Source organism: Peromyscus leucopus, chromosome 10, assembly GCF_004664715.2.
Source record: "Peromyscus leucopus breed LL Stock chromosome 10, UCI_PerLeu_2.1, whole genome shotgun sequence".
In the NCBI taxonomy this organism is placed as follows: Eukaryota; Metazoa; Chordata; class Mammalia; order Rodentia; family Cricetidae; genus Peromyscus; species Peromyscus leucopus.
The window spans coordinates 53350311-53372113 of NC_051071.1; the positions used below are offsets into that span (position 1 = coordinate 53350311).

The 21803-nt window shown below is 46.7% G+C and overlaps 1 protein-coding gene across 8 annotated transcripts in view; it reads right to left on the reverse strand.

Moving 5' to 3' along the window:
- The window catches only part of Rbm47 (RNA binding motif protein 47), a 135946-nt gene extending 123820 nt beyond the window's left edge, over nucleotides 1-12126 (reverse strand). For 3 of the 8 annotated variants that reach the window (XM_037209057.1, XM_028882249.2, XM_037209056.1), the window contains exons 1-2: nucleotides 12019-12126; nucleotides 11702-11859 (exon numbers count right to left, since the gene is read on the reverse strand). The gene's annotated coding sequence lies outside the window, so the exon portion shown is untranslated. Of the gene's footprint in view, nucleotides 1-10663; nucleotides 11114-11701; nucleotides 11959-12018 lie in introns of those variants that run through there. The other 5 variants (XM_028882246.2, XM_037209053.1, XM_037209058.1 and 2 more) reach the window with 3 other exon arrangements.
- Between the last annotated feature and the right edge of the window lie 9677 nt (nucleotides 12127-21803).

The following is a 21803-nucleotide window of genomic DNA, read 5'->3' on the forward strand; positions in this document are numbered from 1 at the left end:
AAACCCTGTCTCGAAAAAACAAAACAACAACAACAAAAAAGTGATAAATAGAGGCTGGAGAGATGGCTCAATGGTTAAGAATGCACACTGCTCTTGCGAAAGGCCCAAGTTTGGTCCCCAGCACCCACATCAGGCAGCTCACCACCACTTCTGCTCTTGGGGATGCAATACCTCCAGACCCTACAGGCACCTGCATTCAGGTGCACAGTCATCCGCACAGATACCTAGTCATCCATACATAATTAAAACCAACATTTTTAAGTGGAATCAGGGGGAGGACAGGGGGAAGAAGAGAGAGGAGAGAACCAGCATGAAAGACAAAACTGCTATTTTAAACAGGGGGGTGTGTGGCCAGGTAAGGTCATACGCACCTACGGCACCAGCAACTTAGGACACTCGGGCAGAGGAATTGCCGGAAGCCGGGAATTTGGGGCAAGCCTAAGCAACACGACCTGTAGCTCTGTGGTCGAGCTTGCCTAGCATGCATGCACAAAGCCCTGAGCTTGATCCCTAAAAACCATATAAAAATGGACTTGGTGGCACATACTTGTAGTCCCAGCACTCAGGCTGGCGTGTGATTGATGGACCAAGGTGTAAACAGGGAAGGGAGAGGGCCATGGAGGAGGCAGGGGAGGAGCTCACTGATTAGATTCCAAGTGGAAAGAGCCTGTCTGTGGGATGCGTGACGACATGGGTCCCGCCACTTTATGTCAGGGCCCAGGCGTTAGGAAGGTTCCAACTGGCTCATTTCCTACAGGCTCATTAACACCAGCTGAGCCCGGGGTTTCTGTTACTCACTGGAAAATCTCCGTATACCTCAAGGTAGATTCTGGAACCCACACTAAGAGGTAAAAAGCAAAGAAGGTCCCTGGGCAGAACTACTGCTTCCAGGAGGTGGGCAGAGCTGTTTCCCGCTGGTTTCTCTTCGCTCTGCCCACATCAATGGCGATGATCTCCTTCCTCATCTCTCCTCTGCAGACAGTCACACCTCTAGCCACCGGAAAAGCCACACTAGCACCAAGGCTCCCGGGCTGGGACAGTCACCGGATAGTGACCTTCCTCTTTGGGATTTTTCCTTTTGTCAACTTAACTTGGAGAAAAGCTACCTTTCTCCTAATAATTATCTAAGAAGCATTTCCTAATGATGGGGAAACATCTTTGTCTCCTTTTCTTAACTGGGCATTAACAAGTATGGCTGAAGAGTGTGTGTGTGTGTGTGTGTGTGTGTGTGTGTTGGAGGGGGGGCGGTACTGAACGTGTGGAGGGTTGGTTGCCAGGCACCGAGCACTGACAAAACAAAAAAACTCAGCAAGTTCAACATTTTAAAGAATGCTACTTCAGAGTAGGGTGACGGGCACCTGAGCTCCATGGCAGTCCCCACCACACCCCATCATACCATGGTTTCAGAGGCGTAGCTGCTACAGGACGACCTTGGTTCTGGCTCCTCCCTGCCTCCGTCCACTACGGGATCATCCTAGCTCATCTTTGACAAATTTTGGTAAATTGCTTTTGGAAGAAAATAGAGATCTCTCTCCCTCTCTCTCTCTCTCTCTCTCTCTCTCTCTCTCTCTCTCTCTCTCTCTCTCTCTCACACACACACACACACACACACACACATTCAGCATCCTCTTACTTATATATATCCTTACTGAATAAGTATATATATTTACATATAACACATACCTGAAATGCAAAAATGTTATTTTAAATGATAATATATTTGGAGGCAGAACCTGCTTTGTGTATCAGGCCACTCACAATACCTGAGGGATGTGACTATTACTCAGATGTAAATTCTGCCTGCTTCCAAGGAACTTCCTTTATGTTCCAGGGAAAATAGCATATATAAAAGTAAATGGTGGTCTATGCCTTAACCCCAGAACTTGGAGGGAAAAAAGCAGGCAGGTATCTGTGAGTTCAAGACCAACCTGATCTATATAGTGAGTTTCAGGCCAGCCAGGGCTACATAGTGACACATTGTCTCAAAAAAAAAAAAAAAAAAAAAAAAAAAAGCAAAAAACATAAACTGTGATGTGACATGCCAAATCCCATATAATGATTATGGCTAGTTAAATACTAGGCAATAAGGCTCAATACAAACTGTACAAGTTTGAAGTATTATAGTTTCATATTCACTCAACTTCTAATTCATATTCGCCATCTCCAGAATGGAGTCCATTTTCACTAGTACACTAACAGATAACCAGTGCCATTTCTCTGCCCCTTGGTGATTTCTAAGCAATGTTGTCTTTATACGTAGCACAACTACAATCCTAAAAAATAAAGGGGGAAATGTGTTGTGTGACAATTTCGTCTGAGTCTGAAACATGAAGCTACTTAAACAACTCAAAATAGCTTCAGGAAGTCCCTGAAACTGACCAGATTCACCAGGCCCCTCCCTGCCAGAATAAGCAATAAAGGCTGAGAGTCCCCCTCAGGCTGAAGGGAGCCGAGTTGCAAAGACTGCTGAGCTGCCTACAGGCTGGGTGGTGTCTTCCGGGTTCCCAGCTTTGTGAGTTGTCACCCATGCAGGGGCGGGCTTTGGTGATGCAGCTGTCTTTGAGTCATTTCTGCTCCTGTAAGTGACCCCAACGAAATTCACTGGTTTACCAAGTTGGACTTGGGTGGTTTCTGTACTTTGGTCTGTTGTGGGTTCCTGATGTGGGATGTATTTCTGTACGCTGTGAATATGTGTTGCTCTGATTGGTTGATAAATAAAGCTGCATTGGCCTATGGCGAGGCAGCTTAGAGGCAGGCGGAAATCCAAGCAGATAGACAGGAAGAGAAAGGAGAGAGACACCAGCCTGCCGCCCAGGGAACAATATGCCAGCACAGGTAAGCCATGGAATACGTGGCAAAACATAGATTAATAGAAATGGTTTAATTTAAGATATAAGAGCTAGCTAGCAAGAGGTCTGCCATAGGCCATACAATTGGTAATTACTATGAGCCTCTGAGTAATTATTTTATAAGTGGGACCACAGGCCAGGTGAAACCGGAGAAACCTTCCGACTACAGGCTCCCCATGTAGGGTGTGTAGACATGTGTGTTGCATCTCCCCAGGAAATTCAGTCACGCAACAACAGGGTCTGCATACATGGCAATGGTTTCTCAGTGAGTGCTGCCTGTGATATCAGGAAGAGAATCATGGACCCAACCAGAAGAGACCACAGAAGAAAGGTCTTTCTCAGAACAGGGCAGTGAGAGATGAAAATCCAAAAGCTGTGTGCTACAGGCCTATGCTCTCAGCTCCTCACGAGGCTGGAGCAAGTGGATCTTCAACTCAAGGCCTAATGGCCATTTGTCATCTAGATAACCCCAAGGTAAATCAACAAGCAAGGACTTCTTCCCTGGGCAAGTCGAAAGCAGTAGGATTATTTATGTAGAGAAATATCTTGCAAATCTTGGCTAGTAAGACATAAAACAAAGAGACGACATTGGGCCTGGCATCCTCTGTCAATACCGTGGCAGGGCCCCATTGAGTTTCCTGTATCACCAAATCCTTCTAGCTGTGGTTACACAAAGACAACTTTGTCTCGAGGAGATGGGCCTACTCTTGGCAAGGGCTTGCTGTCCAGAGAACCATGTCATTATTTTGGAAAATAAAGAACAACAAAAAGAAATATTATTTTAGCAGGAATCCAGCTGACCCGAGGGAAGTGATATTTATTAAAAAAAACAAAAAACAAAAAACAAAAAAAAAACCTTGCCTGCTGTAGTGGCACACACCTGTAACCCCGCACTCGACAGGTGGATCCCTGCTTCTTCCGGTCCAGTCTGACATCCATAGCAAGTTCAGGCTGGCCAAGGTTGCAAGCCTCTCTCTCAAAACCTCTTAAAATTCCATTTCATAACTTAAGGTTGTTGGGGTTTTTTGGGTTTTTTTGGGGGGGGGCACAGTATTTTGTTTGAGACAGGGTCTTGCTATATCGCCCTGGCTGGCCCCAGACTAACTATATAAAGCAGATTGGCTTCTGATTTATGGCAAGCCCTTGTGCCTCTGCACCCTGAATGCTGAGATTTACAGCCCTGCACAATCATGCCGGGCAGTATTTTTTTCTTTTCTTTCGACCTGTGGAAGGCTTTTTTAAATGACTGAGCCAGAGGGTGAGGAAATGGCTCAGTTGGTGCAGAGCGACCATGAAGGCCTGAATGTGGGTCCCTGGTGTCCACATAAAAACCCAGGGATCGCCGGGCGGTGGTGGCGCACGCCTTTAATCCCAGCGCTCGGGAGGCAGAGCCAGGCAGATCTCTGTGAGTTCAAGGCCAGCCTGGTCTACAAAGTGAGTTCCAGGACAGGCACCAAAACTACACAGAGAAACCTTGTCACAAACAAACAAACAAAAAAAGGCAGAGACATCAGCACACGCACTGGAGCCAGGGACACAGGAAGGACCCTGGAGCTGGCTGGTCGACTAGTCTAGCTGAATCAGCAAGCTCCAGGTTCAGTGAGAGACCCTGTCTCAAAACATAAGGTGGAGACGTGTTGGAATAAAACATCTGACATCAAACTCAGACCTCCATATGTGTGTGTACACGCACGTACACATACACACACACACAGTCACATACAGAAACACACAAACACATACACACACACACACACACACACACACACACACACACACACACACAGGGGTTCCCTATGCATAGCCCAGGCTGTCCTGGAACTCGATTTGTAGACCAGGTTGGCCTTGAACTCAAGAGATCCGTCTGCCCTCCTAGTGCTGGGGGTGAAAGGCCTGGGCCACCACCTCTCGGCTGTGCTTTTGCCCCTTCTCACCTACCTGCATGCTCATCTTATACTGTTTGATACACATAAATCACCTACATTTAAACACACCCACAAGTCAGTTTTATACAATCTAAGCTCCTATCATGAGCAAACGGGGTGGGTGGATTTGTGCCTTTTGCCAACAGTTCTTTGCTTCTTATCTTGAGCTCATCCAAAGTAGTGTCTACGGCAGCCTGCTAGGGACATTCAAACTGTAAGAGAGGGGGCCGGGAAGCCAGGTACAGTAGCGCATAATATATAATATATAATAGCTGTAATTCCAATACTCCAAGGCTGCCACAGGAGCTCGGCAGTGATCTTAAGGCCAGTCCGGGCTACGGAGTGAGGCTGTCTCAGCAATCAAAACAAAGGAAGAAAAAAAGAAACCCACAAAACCAGACAAGGACAAGGAGAGGAACAGACCCAGACAGACAGAGAGGCAGAAAGGAGAGAGGCCGGTCCCGATTGTCCACAGTGGTCCATTTGCCTGTAGCAGTTGATGGCACTGGTATCTCCAGGTGAGCTCCTGGTAAACGCCACAGGACTGGCACACTCGGAAATCACCTGTTTCTCGGCCACCTACTTCTCCAGAGACTTCCTTTTCTATTCTCAGTGGAAAATTCCACCCCTCCATTGTTTTTTTTTTAGACTATAAGATCTGCAGGTTTATAACTTCAGCTTTTCAAGGGGCTAAGGCAGAGCTGTAAGTTCAAGGCCAGCTGGGGAAATTCACCAGGGATCCCTTTTCAAATAAAATGAGAACAAGCTGAGGATAGACCTCCGAGGCAGAGTGTTTGCCTGGTATGTGCAGGGCCCTGGGTTTAACATCGTGCACTGAGGGGGATTCAAGGGGCAGCTCCCTCCTGCCCGCCCTCCTCCCCTCCTGTACATAGATGATCACAGACACAGGAGAAGCAACTCTCAGAGAAACAGAACCAATGAGAAATCAAACTCAGATCAATTCTGGGCTGCTTTACTGACATGGAGATTCAGGGCCACACAGAGAAGGTGGTAGGGTACCATTTCCACCCAAATCTCTCAATTGGGGGTGCTTCCAACAATCTGGGTCAACAGCTTAACAATCAAGCACATTTCTACACCAAATTCTGTGGTGCCCCCACCCTCCCAGGCCTCGTATCTTGGAACCCATGTATACATTACTGCTATGGGAAATCCTTAACTAGTTGTTCTCTGAAGCAATTAGTCTCGGCAAGTGGTTGCCTTGACTGACACACACCTTGTATGATAATCAACCAGGAAATCCACATCATCATAAGACACAGAGACTGCTCCCAAGAGGAAACGTCTCTCTCTTAATCAGGCCAGAAATCCAAGGGCTTCAGTATAACCTTTACCTTGGAATCCTTCTGACAAGCCCTTCCAGCTGCGTGTTTAATGTCTCCATTGTAGATTCATAAAAGTCTGCTGTGTGCATTCTACACGCATGAAAATATATATGTATGTATGTATTTTCAAAGTCTTACGAATCACCTTCAGAGTAAGTTTTTTCTTCCCTTACAATTATTATATCCTACCATAGAAACATAAGTCTAGGTCCAATTTTAAGGAAAGTTCCTTTCCTTCACCAACATCCAAAGATTAACCCTTGGACAATCCAGGAAGGCCAGAAGAAGTCTTGAGTAGAGCTGTCTCAAACAAGCAGATGTTTTTCTATGCCAGTCAAAGCTCAATGACTTGGAACGTGATCTACTTTTGATCTTGAACTCAAGAGTATAATTCTGGGGAACTGGGCTAGCCTGGACTAAGGAAGGAGCCTGACAAAAATTTGAGGCCAACCTCAGCTGCATGGTGTGAACTTATTTCAAAAGAAAAGGAAACACAAAAAGGACAGTTTAAAGGCTGCAGAGAGAGGTGGGTCAGTGCCAGGTGACTTCTCTATGGCCTATGCCTACACGGCCCTGGGTGGGATCCCCAGCACCCGGGGGTGCGGAGCACAGAATCTGGAAAGCAAATCCAATCATATGTGAGAAAAATTTCATATACACTAACCTTTTTAAAATTCATTACTTAAGCTGGGCAGTGGTGGCACATGCCTTTAATCCCAGCACTCAGGAGGCAGAGCCAGGCAGATCTCTGTGAGTTTGAGGCCAGCCTGGTCTACAAAGTGAGTTCCAGGACAGGCACGAAAAATGCATGGAAAAACCCTGTCTCCAAAAAATAAAAACAAAAACAAAAACAAAACAAACAAAAACAAAAAACAAAACAACAACAAAAAATGCATTACTTAAAACAGGCTGTGCTAGTAAATGAACAAGTTTAATCACCATGTTCTTGTCTATGAGGAAACTGAAAGTAATGTTTTCATTTGTTTTGGGACTACCATGTAGCCCAGACTAAAACTCTCAGTCCTAAGTACTCAGTAGGTGAAAAGACTAAGTCCTAAGTACTCAATAAGTGTAAAGACTAAGTCCTAAGTACTCAGTAAGTGTAGAGAACAAGAATCCAATAACATTGTTTCCTTCATTTTTTTTAATCATCAGCACCACCAACTGCTTTAGCAACAAAGCAGAACTCTGTCTCCTAAATAAAGAGAAAAGTTGATAAATACATAGTATAGTCTTAAAAACTAAATAGCCCGGCATGGTTGTACATGCCTGTAATCCTAGCACTTGGGTGGTTGAGGCAGGAGAACCATATGCTGCAAGCCAGTGCAGGCTAGACTGTGGGACCCTGTCTCAAAAAGTCACTCTGCCGACTGTTAAAACTCCAGATGGCTGGTGAGACGGCAGGAGATGACACTCGCTGTGCCGTCCTGCCAACGTGGGTTCCATTTTCAGAACCCACAAGAAGGGGAAAGAGAGAATAACCCCACAAAGTTGTCATTGGACCCCTACACATACACGTGCACGCGTGCAGAGTGTGCGCCTGTACACATACCTGTCTGTGTGCACACACAGAGGGAGAAATAATCAAGAACACTGCTGAGCGCTCTCTGGAGAGATGGCTAAGGGGTCAGGAGCTTATCAGGACCCCAAGTTCAGTTCCCGGCACCGACATCAAGTTGGTCACAACTGCCTGTAACTTCAGCCCAAGAGACTCTTACTCCTTCTTCTGTATCCTCGGGTACTTGCACTCTTGTGCATATAAGTACGTCCACTACCCAAACAAAACACTGCAGACGCTGAGAAGGAGTCTCAGTGGCCAGAAGCTCTTGCCGCTCTTCAGAACTTCCAAAGAGTTTAGATCCCAGCACCCACAGCATGCAGCTCACAAGTGGCTCCTTCTGGCCTCCTCGGAGTCCCACACACAGGCAGTGTGCACAAGAGCACACGTGCACACACATAAAAATAATGTGAGTCTTGGGGCGGGAGAGATGCTTAAGAGCACTGGCTGCTCTTCCAGAGGACCTGGGTTCAACTCCTAGCACCCACTTGGGGGCTCACAGCTGTCTGTAATTCCAGCTCCAGGGGACCCAACTCCCTGCTTCTGGCCTTCAAAGGCACCAGACACCCATGTGGTGCACAGACACTCAGGCAAAAACTCATACACATAAAATAATAATAATAATTTTTATGTTAAAAAAAGGCCTTTAAAAAACTATAGTGATTGTCATGAAATCATGCTGCTGAGTTCTGAATCCTATATATTTCTGAAAAGGCAATAATGGACAGAGAGATAATTCCATTTATATTAAGAGTTTGAATTAAAATGAAAAACAAAAAACACTTGCTGGCACAAGTGTACACATTTATAACTCCACCTATTCCAGAGCCCAAGGCAAGAAGTTAACAAGTCCCAGGCCAGCCTGGACGCTGCAATCTAATCCGCAACCCTAATCTCAATAATTATATAAAGAAATTAAGACAGCCGGGAATGCAGCTCAGTGGTAAGCACAGCAAGCTTGCCTAGCTTACCAGACACCCCGAGACCCCTCCCCTGTGGTAGGGTGCTCACACTGCAAACACTATTTGAAATGAGTGCGGTCTCTCTCTCTCTCTCCACCCCACACCCCCATCAGGTGAAGGTCGGCCAGAGGCTTAGCTTTGCCAGCTTGTCTTCATTTGATGAAGTTAGTCACGAAGCTGGCAAGAGTGAAAATATTGATTCTCCACTCTCCCAGGAGGCAGCACCCTGCAAAGTCAGAGGCCTCAGTGTCCACAACATCAGAACCCGGGGTGTGTGTGTGTGTGTGTGTGTCAAGGTGAGCAGGAAAACCACAAAAACCCAAATTCTCTCTCCTCTCTTCCATCAGTTTCTCTCTGACAGCGGTCTTTCGTTAGCAGCACCCCCAAAGTCATCACATATGGTTCTGAGCGACTACTGTATAAATAAATGAATGGCACCCCGAACCCCACAAAATGCTACCTTCTCCTCTTGGCTTAGGGGCTTTGGTCCAGCTAGAGCAGTGGTTCTCAACATGTGGGTCATGACCCCTTTGGAGATCTAATGATCCTTTCACAGGGGCCCCATATCAGATATAAACATTACAATTTAACAATAGCAAAATTACAGTTATGTGGTAGCAGTGAAATAATTTTACGGTAGTCGTGACATCTGCAATTCTCAGACACTTTTGATCTAGATAATGACCACCTTTGGTGATCAAAACTCCCACTCTCCAATTTGTGGGCCCCACCGTTTGCTCTCCTTAGCCTGACTCCAGAGGAAGACTCTTATTTATTATTTGTTCAGTCTTTTTTGTTTGGACAGAGTCTCACTGTGCTGTCCTAGCTGGCCTGGAACTTGCTTTGTAGACCAGGCTGGCCTTGAACTCAGACAGATCCTCCTACCTCTGCCTTTCCAATGCTGGGGTTGGAGGCCTGAGGCACCAGGCCTCCTTTCCAGCTGCCCTACACCCTCCAAAGCCCTGCCTCAGCCTCCTTAGTGCTAGAATAAAGGGCAGAGCCACCAGGCCTGGCCTAAGAATACACTTTTATTTAATCTGTTTAATTCGACTTATTAATTGATTGGTTGATTCTGTGAGGAAGGGTGCCACCATGTGAGAGGTCATCTGAGGACAACTTGGGTGAGTTTTTCTCCTTACCCCACTATGTGGGTAGATTAGAACTCGGGGCCTCAGACCTCACCCGCCTGAAGAATACAGTTTTCATTTGTAATCCTCCTGAGGAAAACTCCTAAATGAGTCACTAGGGTGCTAACTGGAGAGGAAAGAAATTTGACTTTCAGTTCAAATAAGTAATGGAAAAAACAAAAACAAGTCAATAATGTGAGTGCCTAGAAGACGGTATCTTTTTATCACTTTGATAAGACTTAATAAGGGAGCCACATCCCTAAGTGCCTTAGGGCAGTGCTACAATGCCAGTTAACTTTTACCCAATTAGAGAGTCATTTATCTGAGAAATTCCACTTCCATTCATTTTTACGGATTTCTGAAACACCCAGGGACGGCCGACGTTATCAGCTGTCATATTTGGCAGACTACTCTTTTCTCCAGACTGAATTTTCCGCTGGAAACAACAGTAAAGCTTCCGAGTGTGGCCTTCAGAGGTAAATGTCTACAGGAAGACCCCCCTCTGCTCTGGTTAACACTTAAATCAGGCGCCCCAGTCACCTAAAATCCCGAAATCTCAGGCTATTAATCCGCCGCCTAGTCACCTGCGCCTCAAAGAGGCCGGTCATGTTTTTTTCAAGGAGGGGAAAAAAAAAATCTTTTTTTTCTATGGAAAAAGACTCATCTCTACAGGAAGCATGATGCGGCTGACTGTGTGATTATCTGCTTTTCCAAAAGCTGACGTTTTAAAAATCTTTTTATAAACCCTTTAACTTCCCACTAAAGAAGGAAGGCGGTCCGATGAGAAGTAAGTACTAAAGAGGAAAGAAAAAGAAAGAGACAAATATTTTTGCAAAACTCAGGACCCTCTGGAAGATTTGGGGACAGTAGTCAGGACTGCCAAAAGTCCACCTTACCTTCGGTAAGTACTTGGCGTCGCCCACTTCAGAAATTAACACCATCCACAGCCCGGTAGCAATCTACAAGACTACACCTACAACATCTTCTCCGGCCGCCCTCTTTTAAGCAGAAAACCAAATTTAAGGAGTCTCCAGGCTACTTCCCACCGCGTAGCTTGGGAAGCAACAGATCGCTCGCTCTAGGCTTTAACTCTCTCGGGCTCTGGGAATGCCAGTTTGTCACAATTCCTTAACCTGGGCGACCTGCGGAGAGAAACTCCCCAACCCAGAGCCTGGCTTCTCGGGGTCCGGGCGCTCGGCGACTGGCGGGGCTGGGTTGTGCGAGCCGGCTGCGGGGCGGCTGTGGCCCGGGCGGAGCAGCGCGGGGTCGGATCCCGCAGAGCGCGGCGGAGTCCGGCAGCAATCCGTGCCTCGGCAATCCCGGCTCTTCCCGGTTCCCTCCCTCCGCCTCCAGCCCTCCCCCAGCCGAGGCCATTCGCCTCACAGTAGCAAGGTTGTCTAGTATACTCCCTTCCCTTAAACTCACCAAACCAGATTTTTACTCCCAACACCGGCAACTTCCCGTAAATCTGTACTGAAATTTTATACTGCTCGCTGAGCCTCCGCTGGCCGAAGGCCAGTGAAACATTCCTGTTGTTTTAGGAGCGCGGATACCTTAGCTGAAGGTTTTTTTTAAAAAAAGAAAAAAGAAAAAAAAAAAAAAACATATCGAACTGGCCCCGATGGAAGGATTTAGGAACTTTGGCCGCTCACAAAGTCACATCCATTTCAGACATCCAGAAGGGACCCCAGAAGTGGCACCTGCCCCACCTGGGGACATCTGGGAGCGTAGCTTCCGGCCGCCTGGGGCTGGAACAGAGTAAGCCACCCCGAGCCTGCACCGAGGACTAAGGACCCTGCGCCCGAATCCCAGGCGAGCAGTGCCACCCCACCCCACGGCCGGCCTTGCGGGGCAGGAAGGCGCAGAGCAGGTAGGGCGGCAGCGAGCCCCGCCGCGGGCCTGCAGGAAGCCAGGAGCTCCCGGGCTCTCCTTACCTGGGGCCGAGCATGGCTCGGAGAGCACAAGCAGGCACGTCACGGGACCCAAGCCCTGACCTTTGCCGGGGCCTTCACAGCAGGGCCTGGGGCCTGGGCGCCGCTCGTTCAAAGTGGCTCATTCTTAATGCGCTCTGACCTAGTGTTACAGCTGGTTTCTAGAAAGGGAACAAAAACAGTGCATGGAGAAACCGCAGCCAAGCCCTCTCTTAACCTTGCCTCTGATCCCTGGGACGCTGGCTCCAGATCCGACCCCATCTCCCACTCCCGGGAAACCCACCCCAGGGCCGCGGTCCCCGCCCCACCCCAAGGGTTACCTGTTTATACAAGAATTAAGGAGCCTCCCGCATTTCAATGGAGCGCTAAGCCTGTTCGGAGGCGCGGAATCGGCCAACAGGAATCGAATTCTGTGACTAAACAAACTAGAAGAGGAAGCGGGCACCACCAGGAACCTAAAGTTGTGATTTCGGGTTGCAATGTCATGTAACTGAGAGAGAGAGAGAGAGAGAAGAAAAAAAAAATACTGTTTCGCAGTGGGCTACTTTAATTAAAGGAATGCTCCAAAACCATTTTTTCCCCTCGAGTTAAATGGATTAACACGAAGTTTAGAAGAGTAACTGGTATACAGTATTAGCCGCCATTGTTAGTGATATTATTGTTGTGTGTTGTTAGTGATATTATTGTTGTGTGTTATGGCTTTTTTTTTTTTTTTTCTTCCAGTTCAGACGGTGTAGTGAGATTGGGAGAAGGCTCCAGCCCAACGCTGCCCCTCACTATCTGTGAGGGTATGAGCAAGTTACTTAGCCGCCAACCCTGAATTTCTGGAAGATTCTAAGGATGGGGGTTTTGCATTCATTGTGGACAGCCTCCAGTAGAAGGTCAAATCAAGTCGTCTTTGTAAAAGGGTTGTACAACTAAATTTCCCCTGCATTCCGTGAAGGGCTCCAGCGGACTCTGGGATCAAATGTCTGTGTCACAGTGCATACATAATTCTGATTTGGATTTAGGTGCTTGACCTGCGGAGTCATCCTGCAAGTCACTCTGTTGGTTAAAAGTCACTGCTCAATAACAAGGAACCACACAGTTTGAAAATCTGTGCAACACAGAACGTGGTCTGAACACTCGTAAATATCATCCATACTAAGTCACACTGGAGGCTAACCGGGAATCGATGTCTCCCTCCTTCATCTTCCTTTTTTTTTTTTTTTTTTTTTTTTTTTTTTTTTTTTTTTTTTTTTTTTTTTTTTTTTTGTTGTTGTTGTTTGTTTGTTTTTTTCGAGACAGGGTTTCTCTGTGTAGCTTTGCGCCTTTTCCTGGGACTCAAACTCACAGAGATCCGCCTGCCTCTGCCTCCCGAGTGCTGGGATTAAAGGCGTGCGCCACCACCGCAGCTGCCCGGCTTCATCTTCCTTTTAACATGCCGGATGAATGCAGAACCCCAATCTCCTATGTTGAGGCCGTTGTTATTCTGAGGTACCTTCACCCATTTGACCTAATCTGATCCTCAGGTCTGTCCCAATTCTGGAGGTGAAGACACGGTCCATACAAAGGTTAGGTCATCAGTCCAACTTTTCCCTGAGTGCTGGCCCTTCCAGCCTAATCAAAAAGCAACATCTCAACCACCATTAGTAAAAGTAATTCCCCAAGCCAGCCAGGAATTCTGAAGTTCCTTTTGATCTTTTATCTCTTTAGGCAGCAAAACTCAAGCCAGACCAGTTTAACCATGTTCTGGATCCTAAATCGAGTCTTTGTCAATAGGTGCGCATGAGTACCGGGAATCACTGAAGTAGAAAACCCCCAGTTCCTGCACTGTTGCTAAGGATTGATACAGCCAGGCAGGAACCAGGACACAGCTGTGACAGCTTGGAAACCCAGCTCTGCGCTCGCCTGAATGGTCTTACCTTTCCATCTAGACCTCAGCCTGAAGAGACTCCTCAGTGTCAGGGACTTTCTGAGCTGGAGGAGTCACAGATCTCTACTTCAGATAGGTCTAAGCCCTGAAGAGAGCAAAGACCGCCGATAATAGACCAGATGAATGGTTCTCAACCTCTGGGTTGAGACCCCTTTGGGGTGGGGGTGGGGTCGCATATTAGACATCCTGCACATCAGATACTTACATTACAATTCATAACAGTAGCAAACTTACAGTTATGAAGTAGCGACAACAAAATAATTGTATGTTTGGGGGGTCACCACAGCATGAAGAACTGTATTAAGGGATCACAGCATTAGGAAGATTGAGACCCACTGGGATGAAGTCCAACAAGTTGTCTTTAAGGTCAGCAATATACACAGCAAGGTCCTGTGTCTTCAAGAAAGGAAGAGAGAGGAAAGGGGAGAAGATGGGAGGTGTCAGAACCGGTGGTTGAGTACTTGCCTAGAATGAATGCTAATGTGTGGCAGCGGGTGACCTGGGCACCTGGGCACTGAGCCCCTGGGAAGGTCCAGGTTCCCAGAAGCAAGTCTTCTGAAGGGCGTCTCAGTCTGTCGCTTGCTCTCAAAGGCTCAGCTGCAGCCTCCACTCCCATGCCGGCTTTTCTGTTCTGCCCACTAGGAGAGTCCACTGGGTGTGCTACAGTGTTGTTTGTCTGTGTCACAGAGGGTCGCCCTGTCCTCCAGGCCGTCATCCTCCTGCTTCCGTTCCCAAGTGCTGGGATGGCAGGCATGCACTTTCAAGTGGGCACAGTTCTTTTGTGAATTTTTTTGGGGGGGGAGGGAGGACAGTGAGGAGGGGGTTGGGACAAGTTTTCATGTAGCCCAGGCTGGCCAAGCAAAACATATAAAATTCTTTATCCCACTCCTCTCCCTAGGAATATGGCAAAGACAATACGGATCCCCCCATCCCCACCCCGAGACAGGGTTTCTCTGTGTAACAGCCCTGGCTGTCCTGGAACTCGCTTTGTAGACCAGACTGGTCTCAGACTCAAAGATCCACCCGCCTCTGCCTCCCAAGTGCTGAGATTAAAGGCATGCACCACCACCACTGCCTAGCCAGATTTTTTATTTTATGGGGTTTTTGTTGTTGTTGTTGTTGTTGGGGTTTTTTTGTTTGTTTATTTGTTTGTTTTGTTTTTCAAGACAGGGTTTCTCTGTGTAGTTTTTTGGTACCTGTCCTGAATCTCACTCTGTAGACCAGGCTGGCCTCGAACTCACAGAGATCCTCCTGGCTCTGCCTCCAGAGTGCTGGGATTAAAAGCGTGCACCACCCCGATTTTTTTTTCTATTATCAGCTTTTCTGTTATCAGCTTGATACAGTATAAATTCTTATCCTAATAGTGAAATGTTTCACTGAGGCTTGCCCAGTAATTGAGTAAAACCAAAACTTATTATAAGCCACAGTCATCCTAGGGTCCCCCCTGCTATGTAGCCTCCCTGGTTCTGTGGGTTGCAGCCTGATTGTTCTTTGCTTTATATCTAGAATCCACTTATGAGTGAGTACATACCATGTTTGTTCTTCTGGGTTTGGGTTACCTCACTCAGGATGATATTTTCTAGTTCCGTCCATTTCTGGCCCAGATTTTTTAAAGACTATTTTTCACTGTGTTGCCCAGGCTGGTCTTGAACTTATATACTTAATCCATCTTCCTGCTCCAGTACAACCACACCTGGCTAAAATAAAACTTTTAAAATGACAGACTATGGAAAACTAAATATAAGCTCTTGTTTCTGTTCTGAGACTGGCCCCCATGCCAGCTAAGTCCCACTCTTGGAGTCCTTTTATTGCTTGAGACCTTGACCTTCTGCTTTGTCCCATCCCGCCTCAGAGGCAGTGTTCCAGAAAGAGTACAGAGAACATGTAGATGTGAATCCTGGGCTGAGGATTTGGCCCAGTGGGTAAACACTTGTTGCACAAGTGTGGAAACCTGAGTTAGAACACACAAAACCCACACAGAGCCAATGCTCCTATGATGAGACAGGAGGCGGGAACAGGAGAACCCCCAGAAGCCTGTGGGCCAGCTAGCTGGCCTGCCACACACACTGGCCAACAACAAAGAGATTCTGTCTCACGCAAGTTGGAAGTCAAGGCCGGACACCCAGGGTTGTCCTCTGACCTCTGCACATGCTCGAGCACACGAATACACACACATACATGCTTGATCCCGCATACACTGTTCGTGTATGTATATCAGATAGATGCACATAACACACACACACACACACACACACACACACACACACACACACACGCAGATTTGATCTCAATTTCCCTCTTAGCTGAATGAGGCCACACCAACTGCTTAACTACTCTGAGCTTCAGTTCCCTCGTTTGTAAAATAACATCTACCCTCTGGATTTTTAGGAGTTAAATGAAGGTGAATTCTCAGCCTGGTTCCTGGCACTTAGAAAATACACAGGAAATGGTATTTCCCTTGGTACCTGGAAAACACCTACTCCAGGGCTCTCAAAAAAAAATTGTCTTGCCTATTTTTAAATCTTAGTTCAATGCTATGCCAAGACATTCTCATTAAAAGAGGCAAGCCTCAGACCTTTGTAAAGAACCACCATATAGCCGGGCGGTGGTGGCACACACCCTTAATCCCAGCACTCAGGAGGCAGAGGCAGGCGGATCTCTGTGAGTTCGAGGCCAGCCTGGGCTACAAAGCGAGTTCTAGGAAAGGCGCAAAACTACACAGAGAAACCCTGTCTCGAAAAACCAAAAAAAAAAAAAAAAAAAAAAAAAAAAGAACCACATATAATAAGAACTATGCACGAATGCAACATTTCTAAAGACATTATCAGTGCTGATCATCACAACTGTACGTAGTAAAATGGGTAAGGCATAGACGCTGTGCATTACCCCATAGCTCAGATTAGAAGACTGAGGCTGGCAGCCATTTCTCCAAGCTTCTAATACATGACAGAGGCAGAGTGTCTGTGGCTTCTCACTATTCCACGCTCCTGAAGCTGTGGTTGCTTTTCCTGCATCCAGTTGAGGAACAGATTAAAGGAGCTAAAAAACGATGGCTTTGGGCCAGGTGTGGTGGCCAGTGCATTTAATCCTAGCATTCAGGAGGCAGACACAGGAGGATATTTAGGAGTTCAAGACCGGCCTGGTCTATCTAGTCTAAACAGCAAACTCCAGGACAGCCAAGGCTACAATAGTGAGTGCCTGTCTACTATGTTGTAAGTTATTTTCTTCTCCAAACCTCCCCTTCCGGCTGGTGGCAGTACCTCTCTGCTCATTATGAGGACTGAATGGCAACACACACACACACACACACACACACACACACACACACACACACGCATGCACTCATGCAGACACAGAAGAGTGTGTGTGTGTATGTTTACTCACCAACCATTTTGTTTCCTTTTCTCTTACTACTGGGGACTGAAACCCAGGGCTCCCTACATGCTGGACAAGCATTCTACCACAGGGCCACCCCCCTCAGCCCTACTACCTTCTTAGTACATAATAGTTACTTCTCCTAACTGGCCCACGGCATGCCTAAGGGGCTGAGTGCAAAGAGCCTAAGCCAGTGCCTGGAACATGGTATCAGTGCTGCTGTTCCTCTGCATAACAGTGCTTTGCCGTGGTCACGGTGCAGTCATGATAAATGAACGAGGTTATGGGTTGGGCTAGGGTAGGGACACTTGCTTTTTATTTTTCGTGGGAGCTAACAATATCATCTCAGCGATTTATTTTCTTCTCCTCGCTTTCCTTTCCTTCAGTTTTATCTGTACCAGAGCAAGTTTTGGTAGATGAGCTAAAACCACTCACCTGGGCCCCAAGCTCTGTGGAGACTGGTAATATTTTCCTCATCGGAAAGTTTTTTAAAAACCGAATCCTACTTTCATCCGGAACACGCAAACAGACTCAAAGTCCTCTCTTGCCCATCATTTTTACAGCCCCTGAGGACAGCACTCCTACAAGGCTTAAAACAAACAGGCAAACAAAAAACGACTTCATTTCCACCTTAATACTAAATCCCCATTGGATCTAATATGTGCAAATACAAGACACGTTATCCGCCCCCCCCCCCCAAGCACTCTAATCCAAAGGATTAAAACCAGTGGCCAAACCCAGACCATAGTCACTACGGTAGGGTGAGGAGGGCCATTCAGAAATCCATTGGAAGGAGTCTGGCTTGTCCGTTTCTATGCCACACTGTAGGAGGGCCTTTAACTGAATTTTAAAAATGTCCTGAGTTCACACAAAAGAGAATTAAGTGTAGCAGGGGTTCCCTCTGAACACTAATCTCAGAAGCCAAATCCTTCATTTTGCAAAAGGCCTTCAATCAGGAGTCCCTTGACCTTCGTCCCTCTTGCCCAAATAGCTTTGCCAAAGACTGGCCTGCCGCCGAGAGGGAGGGAGAGAGCTCTCATGTAAATTATAGGCCCTTAAAGGCCCGCTAAAGACCAAGAAGTGGTTTTTGTTATGGCAACAAACGCTATTAATTCCTTTCTATCTCTTTAAGACTTACTCTCCCACCACATCTCCAGATTTCTGCTTTTTTTTTTTTTTAATGGAAACAGTCACACACAAGAACTCAGTCAGTCCACAAAACTTACCGGAAGAGACTGCCAACACGAATTTGCTAATATTTGTTAACAGCTTATTAGGAGAGTTTGCCAGGCAGTATCATGTGCTGCCCGTATATTAACTATGTGAACTTCACAGGGATGCCATGAGACGGAGCCCACTGTGATGCTGCTGTGATTGATGAAGAGATCAGCATGCAGAGCAGGTGGGTGACACAGCGGAGAACCCACAGCTAGAACGTGGCAGAGCCAGGCCGTCTGGCTTTGGGATCCTAACCAGGACATCCCATGGCCTCTCACAGTGTGTCATTTTTGTCTAGGCGGGCTTCGTATGAATCTGTGTGGCTAGCCTCCTGCCTGGGTCCAGTGGGGCCAACAACAGTGCCTGAGTGAGGTGTGGTGACACACGCTAGGAATCCTAATTCTTAGGAGGCTGGGGCAAGAGATTGTCTCAAGCTTGAGGCTAGCCTAGGCTACATTGCAACTTCAAGGCCAGGTACATAGCAAGACCCTCGGGGCTGAGGGGCTGTTGTAGACTATTACGTTAACCATGTAGAGATGGGTTCTCTTTGCGTATGCTGCATTTGTTTAACAATGTAAAGGTGTGTTGCCTTGCCTGCCTAAGGCACCCGATTGGTCTAATGAAAAGCTGAACAGCCAATAGCTAGGCAGGAGAGAGATGGGCGGGGCTGGAGGCAGAGAGAATGAGCAGGAGGAGGAATCTAGGCTGAGGAAGAGCGAGGGAAGAGGGAAGGAAGGAGATACTTGGAGTCAGCCAGCCAGGCCACCAACAGCCATCCAGACATGGAATAGGATGTACAGAGTAAAAGGAAGGCAAGAAGCCATTTCTACAGAGAAAATACTTTCCAGATTCAAATAACTCTGGAATTTGGAACTGTAACCTGTTTTTATGTTCAAAAAAAAAAAAAAAAAAAAATTAAAGTGGAAAATGCTGAAGGACTGCTGAACTCATGTTGTGCTTACATATCTATATCTGTATAAAATAATGAGCATAAATGTTTGTTTAAAAAGGTGAAGTGCAAATGTGAACTTAACAAGAAGTTGTGGATTTTCGACACTGGACACAAGCTCCTTTGTGACAAATCAATATTTATGCCTCTAAAAGAAGTGGTTAGGTAAAGTGTTGGGAGTCTATGAGTGAAAATAAAACAGTGTGGGTAGACATCAAATGTTCAGAGCAGCGTATCAGGGAAGTGGAGCCTAGCTCAGCTCAGCTCAGGGTTAGGGTCATACGTGAGAATGACTAAAAGGTGACTTCAAGGCACTAAATGGAACTTAGAAATAAAATGCTTGCCTAGTAGCATTGGCTCAAGTCCTTGGTTCAGTTTCCCACAACTCAAAAAAAAAAAAAAAGAAAAAAAAAAAAGAAAGAGAAGGGCAGGGTGGTGGTGGTGGCGGCGGCGGCGGCGGCGGTGGCGGCACACACCTTTAATCCCAGCACTTAGGAGGCAGAGCCAGGCGGATCTCTGTGAGTTCGAGGCCAGCCTGGGCTACAGAGTGAGTTCTAGGAAAGGCACCAACGCTACACAAAGAAACCCTGTCTCAAAAATTCCAAAAAAGAAAAAGAAAAGAAAAGCTTCCAAGGTTGAGGAGTGTGTTCTCAAAGGTTTTAATCTGAAATGAGCTGTAGGGAACGACCATTTTACAGAAAAGATTGAACGTACCTATAGCCATTAAAACCCCATTAAAATGATGTAAGCACTGTGAACCCCAACGGCATGGCCCGTGCCTCATGCTCTAGTGCTCACACACTGAGGCAGGAAGCCTGGGAGTTTGTTTGGGGTCAGCCTAGTCCAGGGAGCAGAGACTCTGTCTCAAAGCTTTCAAAAATGGAGGTAGAGACATGGGTCGGTGGTGAGGAGTGCTCACTGCTCTTCCAGAGGACCCAAGTTCAATTCCCGGTACCTATGTCACGTGGCTCACAACCGCCTTCAACTTTGGTTCCAAGGAACCCAACATCCTCTTCTGGGTTTAGTGAGCACCCATCATGCATTCCTGCATGCATTTATACATATCTATATCTATCTATATATCTCTATCTATCACCTATCTATCTATCTATCTATCTATCTATCTATCTATCTATCTATCTAACAATAAAATAAGATTTCAAAAATTCTATTGTTTGGAATACCTTTGTTTTCATAATCTATCCGTCCATCAGCGAGGTAAGCACAATAGTTAAGAACACAGTGAGCCAAGCGTGGGGTCAAACGCCTGTGATTCCAGCTTGGGAGGAAGAGGCGGGAAGATCAAGAGTTCAAGCCAGCCCTGGCTACCTGAGACCCTACCAATTGACCTTCCCTCCAAAAGAACACAGTCTGGAGCCAAATGCCAAACCTGAATCCTGTCCCGGTGGCCTATGAGCAAGTATCTTGACCGCTGGGGTCTTTAGACTCCTCATTGCTACCCATCTAATTGGGGAGGTCCCATGTATGGTATATGGAGCGCTGGAAACAGTAGCTGTTATTTATTAAGTGGCGTATGTTATTCATTAAGCGGCGCTGTTTACTGTGCGAGAAAAGCCACGAAGAACAACAAAACCCACTGTAAGAGTTTATTAAGGGAAGGGAACAGAAGGGGTGTGCAGAGGCCTATAGAATGACCGAGCAGGAAAATCGGGGAGGAATAGGTGGAACCCGCTTTTATAGGTGCCCCCCCCCACTGCACATGTGCATATAGATTTGTGTAGCTACACCACACATGCGCATAGATTACGTGATCATGAGGCGCTGGGATTACGTAGGACGTAAGGCCCTAGGAGGACTAAGCATCTTGCCTAGCTACTGGACAGCGCATGTGTGGTCATGTAGCTCAGGGAGTGGCTGGGAATTCTAACAGTAACAGCTCAAACTTCATCTTGGCATTCTGTGTTATGATTACTTACAAAATCTTCAGTCCTTTGATTTGTCTTTGTATTGAGGGAATCTTTTGCTCTTGTATTGAGATAGAGTCTCGGGTAGCCTAGACGAGCTTCGGAGAATGAAGGATGACCTTGGACCTTTGAACTCTTAATCTTCCTGTTTCCACTTATCACAAATGCTGGGATTACAGAAGCACACTACCATGCCTGGTGCATCTGTTCATTTATCCTTCGATATTTATCAGGTGTTACTCTGTGTCAGATCCTACACCTCGTGCCAATGATAAAAAAGGAAAATGAGACTTGGTTCTTATCCTCAAGGAACTCATATATGTGGAGACAAGAAACAGCCCACCAATGGCCATACAGGAGGTTGTGAGAGGACTCACACATTCCAAAGAGCTAGTTTGGGGAGGTAGAGGCAGAGCTGAGAAGCGTGCAGGCTGCGTAGGAGTTAGCCAGGTTAAAAAAAAAAAAGAAAAGAAAAGTACCCTTCAAAGGAATGAAACCAAAGAGATGCTGGACATTCTCTGTGGCTGGAGGATTAGATGACCGTGGCAGAAGAAATCCTGAGGCCATCTTGTTTGTCCGGAGTGGGAGTTTCGAAGGACTTAATACTTGTTTGTTTTAGGGCAAGAGCTCACTGTTGTAGCCTAGGCTGCCCTCAAACCTGTCATCCTTCTGCCTCTGCCTCCCAGGTTCTGTAGACACAGAAAGGTTTTCTTTTGTGTGGGT